The sequence below is a fragment of the Salmo trutta genome, chromosome 30 (genome assembly GCF_901001165.1).
Source record: "Salmo trutta chromosome 30, fSalTru1.1, whole genome shotgun sequence".
Taxonomy (NCBI): Eukaryota; Metazoa; Chordata; class Actinopteri; order Salmoniformes; family Salmonidae; genus Salmo; species Salmo trutta.
Window position 1 is genome coordinate 31,261,382 of NC_042986.1, and position 13,518 is coordinate 31,274,899.

At 43.1% G+C, this 13,518-nt stretch overlaps 1 protein-coding gene across 1 annotated transcript in view; it reads right to left on the bottom strand.

Annotated features, from left to right (window-relative positions):
- The window catches only part of LOC115168505 (histone-lysine N-methyltransferase MECOM), a 112,970-nt gene that overhangs the window by 29,840 nt on the left and 69,612 nt on the right, over positions 1–13,518 (bottom strand). The window lies entirely within an intron of this gene.

Sequence of the window (13,518 nt, forward strand, 5' to 3'; positions counted from 1 at the left end):
CAGTTGCCATACCAAGTGTTGATGCAGCCAGTCAAGATGCTCTCAATGGTGCACCTGTACAACTCTTTGAGGATCTGAGAGCCCATGACAAATCTTTTCAGCCTCCTGAGGGGGAAGAAGCATTGTCGTGCCCTCTTCACCGCTGTGTGTGGACTATGATAAATCATTACTGATGTGGACACCGAGGAACTTGAAGCTCTCGACGAGCTTGATGTGAATGGGGGCGTGCTCAGCCCTCCTTTTCATATAGTCCACGATCAGCTCCTTTGTCTTGTTGACGTTGAGGGAGAGGTTGTTGTCCTGGCACCACACTGCCAGGTCTCTGACTTCCTCCATATAGGCTGTCTCATTGTCATCGGTGATCAGGCCTACCACCATCGTGTCATCAGCAAACTAAATGATGGTGTTGGAGTCGTTTGGGGCCATGCAGCCGTGGGCGAAGAGGGAGTACAGGAGGGGACTAAGCACACACCCCTGAGGAGGCCCCGTGTTGAGGGTCAGTATGGCGGATGTGTTGTTGCCTACCCTCACCACCTGGTGGTGGCCCGTCAAGAAGTCTAGGATCTAGTTGCAGAGGGAGGTGTTCAGTCCCAGGGTCCTTAGTGATGAGTTTGGAGTGCACTATGGTGTTGAATACTTAGCTGTAATCAGTGAACCCTCATTCTCACATAAGAGTTCCTCTTGTCCAGGTGGGAGAGGGCAGTGTGGAGTGCAATAGAGATTGTGTCATCTGTAGATCTGTTGGGGTGGTATGTGGATTAGAGTGGGTCCAGGGTTTCAAAGCATTTCATGGCTAGAGATATGAGTGATATGGGTCAACAGTCATTTAGACAGGTTACCTTAGCGCACAGGGACTATGGTGATCTGCTTGAAACATGTAGGTATTACAGACTGGATCAGGGAGAGGTTGAAAGTGTCAGCGAAGACACTTGCCAGCTGGTCAGTGCATGCTCTGAGTATGCGTCTTGGTAATCTGTCGGAGGTCGTAGCAGGATTTCTTATTATTTCTTATTATTGTCCCGCTCCTTGAAAGCGGTAGCTCTAGCCTTTAGCACAGTGCAGATGCTGCCTGTAATCCATGGCTTCTGGTTGGGATATGTACATACGGTCACTGTGGGGATATGTACGTACGGTCACATTGTTAATGAAACAGGTGACTGATGTGGTAAACTTCTCAATGTCATCGGATGAATCCCAGAACATATTCCAGTCTGTGCTAGTGAAACGGTCCTGTAGCTTAGCATCCGCTTCATCGAACCACTTCCGTATTGCTCTGGTACTTCCTGTTTGAGGTTTTGCTTGAAAGCAAGAATCAGGAGGATAGAGTTATGGTCAGATTTGCTAGATGGAGGGCGAGGGAGAGCTTTGTATGCAATTCTGTGAGTGGAGTAAAAGGTGATCTACAGTTTCGTCTCTTCTAGTTGTACAGGTCACAAGCTCTCAAATGGAGCTTGTCCAGTTTGTTCTCCAGTGATTTTACATTCGCGACTAGAACGAAGGGTAGAGGCAGATTTCTATCAGGGTACGTCTGCCTCTCTTACTCCGTATTTTTCTTTTCCGAGACTCTGGGATGAGGGCCTGGTCTGGGGTGAGCAGTATGTCCTGCACCGTGGACTCGCTGAAGTACAAATCTTCATCCAAATCTAGATTAGTGATGGCTGTTCTGATGTCCAGAAGCTCTTTTCGGTCATAGGAAACGATGGCAGAAACATTTTGTACAAAAAAAGTTCAGTCAGTGCAAATTAAAAAAACATTCTCAGAAATCTGGGGAGTTAATGCAGTTTAGCGAAACAGGACTGAGCAGAGGGTGGGAGGGAGAGATGGGGAGAGAGAAACAGTAATGGGAATGTGAGAGAGGGTTGAAAGAGAAAATGAGACTGATAGGGAAAAGAAAGTGGAAGGGTGGAATAGAATAAAATCGAGAGGAAAAGGAGGATGAATGGGAGAGAGGGAGAGCAGAGGAGCAAGGGACAGGGGAAGGGTTAATGAGAGTTGGAGGGAGCAGAATAGGAGGAGGTAGAGAGACGGAGCAATAACAATAGCATAAGGTAGAGGGGGATAGGGGAAGGACGGTGAGAGAGAGGGCGGGGATAACGATAGCATAAGGTAGAGGGGGATAGGGGAAGGACGGTGAGAGAGAGGGCGGGGATAACGATAGCATAAGGTAGAGGGGGATAGGGGAAGGACGGTGAGAGAGAGGGCGGGGATAACGATAGCATAAGGTAGAGGGGGATAGGGGAAGGACGGTGAGAGAGAGGGCGGGGATAACGATAGCATAAGGTAGAGGGGGATAGGGGAAGGACGGTGAGAGAGAGGGCGGGGATAACGATAGCATAATGTAGAGGGGGATAGGGGAAGGACGGTGAGAGAGAGGGCGGGGATAACGATAGCATAAGGTAGAGGGGGATAGGGGAAGGACGGTGAGAGAGAGGGCGGGGATAACGATAGCATAAGGTAGAGGGGGATAGGGAAAGGACAGTGAGATAGAGGGCGGGCATAGGGGAGAGTAGGAGCGAGGGAGATAGGGGAAGGGAGAGAGTGAGTGAGTGAGTGAGTGAGTGAGTGAGTGAGTGAGTGAGTGAGTGAGTAGGAGGTAAGGGAGAGAGGAAGCGGGGGAGAGGCTGCATGGGGAAAGAGGAATGTAGGGTGGGGAAGGGAAGCAGACACACACAGCTTTGTGCTAAAAGCAGAGAGAGAATGAGCAAAAGAGAGCTAGAGAGAATAAGAGGTGAGTGAGAGAGGGAGTGGTGCCACCAGTTTACAGCCAGGAACACTAATACCACACCCTGTAGTACTGACAGACAAATACACGGACAAACTCACTGAAAGACTGTTAGACCCTGTAGTACTGACAGACAGACATACCCTGTCGTACTACTGAGAAACTGACTACTATACAAAGTCATCAGGACTACTGGAGGATGTTATGAGTCCTGTGACAGACAGACAGTTCCGTGTCTATCCTCCAGGTCTGCGTACAGGTGGTCTGGCTGTCATATAAGCGTTAGAGAAGTGTGACAGCTCCTCAGATGGGAGTGAATGAATAAGTGTTGTACATCAGTAGATGTTCAGTGGATCACGGCGCAGAGTCTCCGTCCGCACATCTCTAGTCTCCTAACATCAGTACTGCTGCCTGCCTGTGTGCCTCCTGTAGCCATGGAAACATTTCCTCTAACAATGGCGCGAGTTGGCTTAGAAGACTACTCAGCATGGCAGTATACAGAGGAAGACAGAGAGAGGGGGAGGGAGAGAAGGGGGGAGAGCACTGAAAGAGATAGAGAGACAGGATAAGCAGATGGGTAGAGATTGAGTTGTTATTAAGTGTTCAAGGTCGCTAGGGGCCAAACGGGGGGTCTAACTACTAAGTCCTGGTCAATACCTATTTGTGTGTGTTCTTGTGTACTGTACAATCAGGCCAAGCTACAGTAGAGCTAGCTTAGCATTAGCTTAGCATTAGCTTAGCATTGGCTTAGCATTAGCTTAGCGGATCAGTGGAGATGTAGCTGTCGGAGCTAAATTGAGTAAAGCCAGGGGACTATGACAGATCTGTGATTTAACCGCATCACCTGACCTGGACCCTGACCAGCCCCTGACCAGCTCCTGACCAGCCCCTGACCAGTCCCTGACCAGCCCCTGACCAGTCCCTGACCAGTCCCTGACCAGCCCCTGACCAGCTCCTGACCAGTCCCTGACCAGCCCCTGACCAGCCCCTGACCAGCCTCTGACCAGTCCCTGACCAGCCCCTGACCAGTCCCTGACCAGCCCCTGACCAGCCCCTGACCAGTCCCTGACCAGCCCCTGACCAGTCCCTGACCAGCCCCTGACCAGCCCCTGACCAGTCCCTGACCAGTCCCTGACCAGCCCCTGACCAGCCTCTGACCAGTCCCTGACCAGCCCCTGACCAGCCCCTGACCAGTCTCTGACCTGGGAGCCATATGAGGATACACTCTAATCTCATATTTTGGGGATGTAATGATTCTATATGCATCAGTCCCCGGTTCAAGTGTTTAAGATACAGCATGAGTGCATTGGTCCGTGGGACCCCAAACGATCCAAATGTAGCATGCATCGGTCAGAAAATCTATTCAAACGTTATGCATCGCTGGTTCACACATTTCTTTTGCTCATTTTGCTTTCTTTCTACCTTCCAAAAATGCTTCATCTTTTGTGACAACTGATGTGTCCTGTCCTTCAGTTTAGAGCGAAGCATGTAACTGAGTTGACAGTCATTGATCAACAAGTCAACATGCTGAACAACCCCAGTAATATCAGTAGCCTAGTCAAACTGCACACTTGTGCTGCTTCACGCGTTGACCAATGAGAGGTAGGCCAAACATCGCCTTCAACCGTCAAATATTTGTAAAATGGCTTGCGCAATATTAGGCTTTAGTAGTTGACTGGCAACAACTGTAATTTGCTAGGTTATTGTTATCAAATGCGCAGTTGAAAATTGTGTTTTACCGGAATAAACTAGCCTAAGCTACCACTGGAGATGCAACTCTCATCTGGCTATAGCCTGCCTGTTGATTGGGGCTTAGGCTACAATAGATTTCATTTCCATCATTCAGGTTCACCATCAGCAATAGTTTTGGTAGTTTGACTTTAAATAATTAGTAGTTTATATGGTTATTACTAGATATATAGGGTAAAGTTTATAATGTCAGAATGAAGACAGCAATTGCTTTTTCCACCTGAACTGTATGGTCGAAGCAGGAGGAGAGTGAACACTGACAAACAGTCTCAACCATTCCATTTGAGACGGGGTGAAATCCAAAGTTGTGCTATTTACAATACCAGTCAAAAGTTTGGACACACCTACTCATTCAAAGGTTTTCTTAATTTTTACTATTTTCTACTTTATAGAATAATAGTGAAGACATCAAAACTATTAAATAACACATATGGAATCATGTGTTAAACAAGTGTTAAACAAATCAAAATAGCCACCCTTTGCCTTGATCACAGCTTTGCACACGCTTTGCATTCTCTCAACCAGCTTCACCTGGAATGATTTTCCAACAGTCTTGAAGGAGTTCCCACATATGCTGAGCACTTGTTGGCTGCTTTTCCTTCACTCTGCGGTCCAACTCAGCCCAAACCATCTCATTTGGGTTGAGGTCGGGTGATTGTGGAGGCCAGGTCATCTGATGCATCACTCCATCATTCTCCTTCTTGGTCAAATAGGCCTTACACAGCCTGAAGGTGTGTTGGGTCAAAACAAATGATAGTCCCACTAAGCACAAACCAGATGGGATGGCGTATCGCTGCAGAATGCTGTGGTAGCCATGCTGGTTAAGTGTGCCTTGAATTTAAAATAAATCACTGACAGTTTCACCAGCAAAGCACCCCCACACCATCACACCTCCTCCTCCATGCTTCATGGTGGGAACCACACATGGAGAGATCATCCATTCACCTACTTTGCATCTCACAAAGACACGGCAGTTGGAACCAAAAATGAAAAATTTGGACTCATCAGACCAAAGGACAGATTTCCACCGGTCTAATGTTCATTGCTCATATTTCTTGGCCTAAGCAAGTCTCTTCTTCTTATTGGTGTCCTTTAGTAGTGGTTTCTTTGCAGCAATTCCACCATGAAGGCCTGATTCATGCAGTCTCCTCTGAACAGCTGATGTTGAGATGTGTCTGTTTCTTGAACTCTGTGAAGCATTTATTTGGGCTGCAATTTCTGAGGCTGGTAACTCTAATGAACTTATCCTCTGCAGCAGAGGTAACTCTGGGTCTTCCTTTCCTGTGGCGGGCCTCATGAGAGCCAGTTTCATCATAGCGCTTGATGGTTTTTGAAACTGCACTTAAAGAAACTTTCAAAGTTCTTGACATTTTCTGGATTGACTGATTCATGTCTTCCACATTCATGTCTTAAAGTAATGATGGACTGTCATTTCTCTTTTCTTATTTGAGCTGTTCTTGCCATAATGTGGAATTGGTCTTTTACAAAAATAGGGCCATCTTCTGTATATCAACCCTATCTTGTCACAACTCAAATGCATTAAGAAGGAAAGAAATTCCACAAATTAACTTTTAACAAGGCACACCTGTTAATTGAAATGTATTCCAGGTGACTACCTCATGAAGCTGGTTGAGAGAACGCCAAGAGTGGGCAAACTGTCATCATGGCAAATTGTGGCTACGTTGAAGAATCTCAAATATACAATATATTTTGATTTGTTTAACACTTTTTTGATTACTGATGTGTTGGTTACTATGTTTTGGTTACTATATGTGTTATTTCATTGTTTTGATGTATTCACTATTGTACAATGTAGAAAATAGTAAAAATAAAGAAAAACCCTGGAATGAGTAGGTGTGTCCAAACTTTTGACAGGTACTGTTTCCATTGCCTATGTCATGGTCAATTTTATATGGATATAAATATGGATACATTACCAGCTCAAACACTTTGAATGTGAAAAATTACTAATTCATTTATGGGTGATGGTGATTTCAGATAGTTGGGTGGTAAATTCCCAGTTTCCCTTATGGCTCAGCTCAGGTGCCTACATACTCCATAGACATATACATGTACATCATTCAGACACAGACACAGACAGACAGACAGACAGACAGACAGACAGACAGACAGACAGACAGACAGACAGACAGACAGACAGACAGACAGACAGACAGACAGACAGACAGACAGACAGACAGACACACACACACACACACACACACACACACACACACACACACACACACACACACACACACACACACACACACACACAGGAGCTCCATCAGCAGCAGGTTTTAATTTAGAATGGAAAATGAATGTGTTTATGCAACAAATGCTTATGCATCGAATCGTATTGAATCGCATGTGTTCCTCTAATCAAACCAAATTGTTTCAAACTACAACGTATGGTTCCTGTATCGTATTGAATCGCATGTGTTCCTCTAATCAAACCAAATTGTTTCAAACTACAACGTATGGTTCCTGTATCGTATCGGAGCCCATGTATCTAGGTACGTAGTAACTCACCTTGATAATATACACATCCCTAACATCTTACCATGGAAACTTCCAGTAACACTTTACGTGAGGCCTCTTCTTCTGTTTAAAGACCTTAGCCACAAATAGACAACGTCTTATGTAGTGTATAAAACCTTTAGTAGATAAATTAGTAGTGTACACTGAGAAAAAAGCATTTCCTACATTTAAACACTTCTTTCTCTGTGGTTTACAACAACTAAATAGAAATATGTATTATTGATAAATAGAGAGAGAGAGATATAGAGAATGATAGAGAGAGAGATATAGAGAATGATAGAGAGAGAGATATAGAGAATGATAGAGAGATATAGAGAATGATAGAGAGGGATATAGAGAATGATAGAGAGATATAGAGAATGATAGAGAGGGATATAGAGAATGATAGAGAGAGAGATATAGAGAATGATAGAGAGATATAGAGAATGATAGAGAGATATAGAGAATGATAGAGAGATATAGAGAATGATAGAGAGATATAGAGAATGATAGAGAGAGAGATATAGAGAATGATAGAGAGATATAGAGAATGATAGAGAGATATAGAGAATGATAGAGAGATATAGAGAATGATAGAGAGAGAGATATAGAGAATGATAGAGAGATATAGAGAATGATAGAGAGGGATATAGAGAATGATAGAGAGATATAGAGAATGATAGAGGGATATAGAGAATGATAGAGAGAGATATAGAGAATGATAGAGAGAGGGATATAGAGAATGATAGAGAGATATAGAGAATGATAGAGAGAGGGATATAGAGAATGATAGAGAGAGATATAGAGAATGATAGAGAGATATAGAGAATGATAGAGAGAGATATAGAGAATGATAGAGAGATATAGAGAATGATAGAGAGAGAGATATAGAGAATGATAGAGAGAGGGATATAGAGAATGATAGAGAGAGAGATATAGAGAATGATAGAGAGATATAGAGAATGATAGAGAGATATAGAGAATGATAGAGAGAGAGATATAGAGAATGATAGAGAGATATAGAGAATGATAGAGAGAGGGATATAGAGAATGATAGAGAGAGAGATATAGAGAATGATAGAGAGATATAGAGAATGATAGAGAGAGGGATATAGAGAATGATAGAGAGAGATATAGAGAATGATAGAGAGATATAGAGAATGATAGAGAGAGGGATAGAGAGAATGATAGAGAGAGATATATAGAGAATGATAGAGAGATATAGAGAATGATAGAGAGAGATATAGAGAATGATAGAGAGATATAGAGAATGATAGAGAGATATAGAGAATGATAGAGAGATATAGAGAATGATAGAGAGATATAGAGAATGATAGAGAGAGAGATATAGAGAATGATAGAGAGATATAGAGAATGATAGAGAGATATAGAGAATGATAGAGAGATATAGAGAATGATAGAGAGAGAGATATAGAGAATGATAGAGAGATATAGAGAATGATAGAGAGAGGGATATAGAGAATGATAGAGAGATATAGAGAATGATAGAGAGAGATATAGAGAATGATAGAGAGATATAGAGAATGATAGAGAGAGAGATAGAGAGAATGATAGAGAGATATAGAGAATGATAGAGAGAGGGATATAGAGAATGATAGAGAGATATAGAGAATGATAGAGAGATATAGAGAATGATAGAGAGATATAGAGAATGATAGAGAGAGAGATATAGAGAATGATAGAGAGATATAGAGAATGATAGAGAGATATAGAGAATGATAGAGAGAGAGATATAGAGAATGATAGAGAGATATAGAGAATGATAGAGAGAGGGATATAGAGAATGATAGAGAGAGGGATATAGAGAATGATAGAGAGAGATATAGAGAATGATAGAGAGATATAGAGAATGATAGAGAGAGGGATATAGAGAATGATAGAGAGAGATATAGAGAATGATAGAGAGATATAGAGAATGATAGAGAGAGGGATATAGAGAATGATAGAGAGATATAGAGAATGATAGAGAGATATGGAGAATGATAGAGAGATATAGAGAATGATAGAGAGATATGGAGAATGATAGAGAGATATAGAGAATGATAGAGAGAGAGATATAGAGAATGATAGAGAGATATAGAGAATGATAGAGAGAGAGATATAGAGAATGATAGAGAGATATAGAGAATGATAGAGAGATATAGAGAATGATAGAGAGATATAGAGAATGATAGAGAGAGATATAGAGAATGATAGAGAGATATAGAGAATGATAGAGAGATATAGAGAATGATAGAGAGAGATATAGAGAATGATAGAGAGATATAGAGAATGATAGAGAGATATAGAGAATGATAGAGAGAGAGATATAGAGAATGATAGAGAGATATAGAGAATGATAGAGAGATATAGAGAATGATAGAGAGATATAGAGAATGATAGAGAGATATAGAGAATGATAGAGAGAGAGATATAGAGAATGATAGAGAGATATAGAGAATGATAGAGAGAGGGATATAGAGAATGATAGAGAGATATAGAGAATGATAGAGAGATATAGAGAATGATAGAGAGAGAGATATAGAGAATGAAAGAGAGAGGGATATAGAGAATGATAGAGAGATATGGAGAATGATAGAGAGATATAGAGAATGATAGAGAGATATAGAGAATGATAGAGAGAGAGATATAGAGAATGAAAGAGAGAGGGATATAGAGAATGATAGAGAGATATGGAGAATGATAGAGAGATAGAGAATGATAGAGAGATATAGAGAATGATAGAGAGAGAGATATAGAGAATGATAGAGGGATATAGAGAATGATAGAGAGAGGGATATAGAGAATGATAGAGAGAGATATAGAGAATGATAGAGAGATATAGAGAATGATAGAGAGAGGGATAGAGAGGAGGATAGGAGGGATAGAGAGGAGGACAGAGGGAGGGATAGAGAGAGGGATAGATAGAGGGATATAGAGGAGGATAGAGGGAGGAATAGAGAGGAGGATAGAAGGAGAATAGAGAGGAGGATAGAGGGAGGAATAGAGAGGAGGACAGAGGGAGGGATAGAGGGAGGGATAGATAGAGGGATATAGAGGAGGATAGAGGGAGGAATAGAGAGGAGGGTAGAGGGAGGGATAGAGAGGAGGATAGATAGAGGGATAGAGGGAGGGATAGAGAGGAGGATAGATAGAGGGATAGAGCAGAGGATAGATAGAGGGATATAGAGGAGGATAGAGGGAGGAATAGAGAGGGGGATAGATAGAGGGATAGAGAGAGCCAGATCAGAGTGAGACCATTGAGATTAATTAATTGCTCATGATCAAATCGACAGAAGCTGTGCAGTCTCCCACTGCCTCTCCCCCAGGACCCAGTGGACAGAACGCATCACAGGCCCCCACGCTTATTCAAGGCTACAAAAGTGCCATTCATTTCCTGTTTCCCCTGAGAGGGGGAGAGAGCTCAGGCATTGAACGGCGCATGGGGTCGGTCAAACACGCACGCACGCACAGAGCTAGAGAGTTCGTCTTGTCCTCTTCCTTCCATCCTCCTTCCATCATCCCCTCTCGCTCCCTGTCTCTCTCTCTGTCCCTCTCTCTCTCGCTCTCATTAAAGGGCTATTAGAGAGAGGGACAGCATGAGCCTACAAGATACCATCCTAACCACTAGAGAACACCCCAGAGACGGAGAGAAAGAGAGAAAAAGAGAGGGACTGGGAGAGACAGGGAGAGGGAGAGGGAAAGAGAGGAAAAGAGAAGGGAGGATAGAAAAACAAAGAGTTTAAAGGGAGACAACATGAGATATAGAAAGAGAAAGAGTTAAAAGGGAGACAACATGAGATATAGGAAGAGAAAGAGTTAAAAGGGAGACAACATGAGTTATAGGAAGAGAAAGAGTTAAAAGGGAGACAACATGAGATATAGGAAGAGAAAGAGTTAAAAGGGAGACAACATGAGTTATAGGAAGAGAAAGAGTTAAAAAGGAGACAACATGAGTTATAGGAAGAGAAAGAGTTAAAAAGGAGACAACATGAGATATAGGAAGAGAAAGAGTTAAAAGGGAGACAACATGAGATATAGAAAGAGAAAGAGTTAAAAGAGAGACAACATGAGTTATAGAAAGAGAAAGAGTTAAAAAGGAGACAACATGAGATATAGGAAGAGAAAGAGTTAAAAGGGAGACAACATGAGATATAGGAAGAGAAAGAGTTAAAAGGGAGACAACATGAGATATAGAAAGAGAAAGAGTTAAAAAGGAGACAACATGAGTTATAGGAAGAGAAAGGACAGTGAAGGGAAAGGAGCTGATTGTCAGAGAGAAAGTGAGAGTAGGAGGGGGATAGTGAAAGAGGAGAGGGAGATAGATGACTAAACACACATGTCTCTCAGTGATAAATTAGGCTGAATGGGGGGAGGAGTAGAAGGAGAGATAGAAGAATATAGGTAATACGTTAGAAGAAAGAAGATAGGGTAGAGAGAGGAAGAAAGGGACAGTTAGAAAATAATGATTAGAAGAGGGAAGGAAAACTAAGGGGAGAATAAGAGAGATAACTAGATGGGGAGAGAGAGAACAAGAGAGAGGTAGAGGTAGAGAGATAACTAGATGGGGAGAGAGAGAACAAGAGAGAGGTAGAGGTAGAGAGATAACTAGATGGGGAGAGAGAGAACAAGAGAGAGGTAGAGGTAGAGAGATAACTAGATGGGGAGAGAGAGAACAAGAGAGAGGTAGAGGTAGAGAGATAACTAGATGGGGAGAGAGAGAACAAGAGAGAGGTAGAGGTAGAGAGATAACTAGATGGGGAGAGAGAGAACAAGAGAGAGGTAGAGGTAGAGAGATAACTAGATGGGGAGAGAGAGAACAAGAGAGAGGTAGAGGTAGAGAGATAACTAGATGGGGAGAGAGAGAACAAGAGAGAGGTAGAGGTAGAGAGATAACTAGATGGGGAGAGAGAGAACAAGAGAGAGGTAGAGGTAGAGAGATAACTAGATGGGGAGAGAGAGAACAAGAGAGAGGTAGAGGTAGAGAGATAACTAGATGGGGGAGAGACAACAAGAGAGAGGTAGAGGTAGAGAGATAACTAGATGGGGAGAGAGACAACAAGAGAGAGGTAGAGGTAGAGAGATAACTAGATGGGGAGAGAGAGAACAAGAGAGGGTAGAGGTAGAGAGATAACTAGATGGGGAGAGAGACAACAAGAGAGAGGTAGAGGTAGAGAGATAACTAGATGGGGAGAGAGAGAACAAGAGAGAGGTAGAGGTAGAGAGATAACTAGATGGGGAGAGAGAGAACAAGAGAGAGGTAGAGGTAGAGAGATAACTAGATGGGGAGAGAGAGAACAAGAGAGAGGTAGAGGTAGAGAGATAACTAGATGGGGAGAGAGAGAACAAGAGAGAGGTAGAGGTAGAGAGATAACTAGATGGGGAGAGAGAGAGAGAGAGAGAGGTAGAGGTAGAGAGATAACTAGATGGGGAGAGAGAGAGAGAGAGAGAGGGTAGAGGTAGAGAGATAACTAGATGGGGAGAGAGACAACAAGAGAGAGGTAGAGGTAGAGAGATAACTAGATGGGGAGAGAGACAACAAGAGAGAGGTAGAGGTAGAGAGATAACTAGATGGGGAGAGAGAGAACAAGAGAGAGGTAGAGGTAGAGAGGATAAACTAGATGGGGAGAGAGACAACAAGAGAGAGGTAGAGGTAGAGAGATAACTAGATGGGGAGAGAGACAACAAGAGAGAGGTAGAGGTAGAGAGATAACTAGATGGGGAGAGAGAGAGAGAGAGAGAGGTAGAGGTAGAGAGATAACTAGATGGGGAGAGAGAGAACAAGAGAGAGGTAGAGGTAGAGAGATAACTAGATGGGGAGAGAGAGAACAAGAGAGAGGTAGAGGTAGAGAGATAACTAGATGGGGAGAGAGAGAGCGATAGAGGTAGAGGTAGAGAGATAACTAGATGGGGAGAGAGAGAACAAGAGAGAGGTAGAGGTAGAGAGATAACTAGATGGGGAGAGAGAGAACAAGAGAGAGGTAGAGGTAGAGAGATAACTAGATGGGGAGAGAGACAACAAGAGAGAGGTAGAGGTAGAGAGATAACTAGATGGGGAGAGAGAGAACAAGAGAGAGGTAGAGGTAGAGAGATAACTAGATGGGGAGAGAGACAACAAGAGAGAGGTAGAGGTAGAGAGATAACTAGATGGGGCGAGAGACAACAAGAGAGAGGTAGAGGTAGAGAGATAACTAGATGGGGAGAGAGAGAACAAGAGAGAGGTAGAGGTAGAGGTAGAGAGATAACTAGATGGGGAGAGAGACAACAAGAGAGAGGTAGAGAAAGATAGAGGTAGAGAGTGACAGAGAGGTCGAGAGGTAAAGAGAGGTAGAGAGAGAGGTAGAAAGAGGTAGAGAGAAAGAGAGAGTTGGAGAGAGATGGAGAGAGAGAGAGAGCGATAGAGGTAGAGGTAGAGAGAGGTAGAGAGAAAGAGAGAGTTGGAGAGAGATGGAGAAAGAGAGAGAGAGAGAGAGCGATAGAGGTAGAGGTAGAGAGAGGTAGAGGGAGAGAGATGGAGCGAGAGAGCG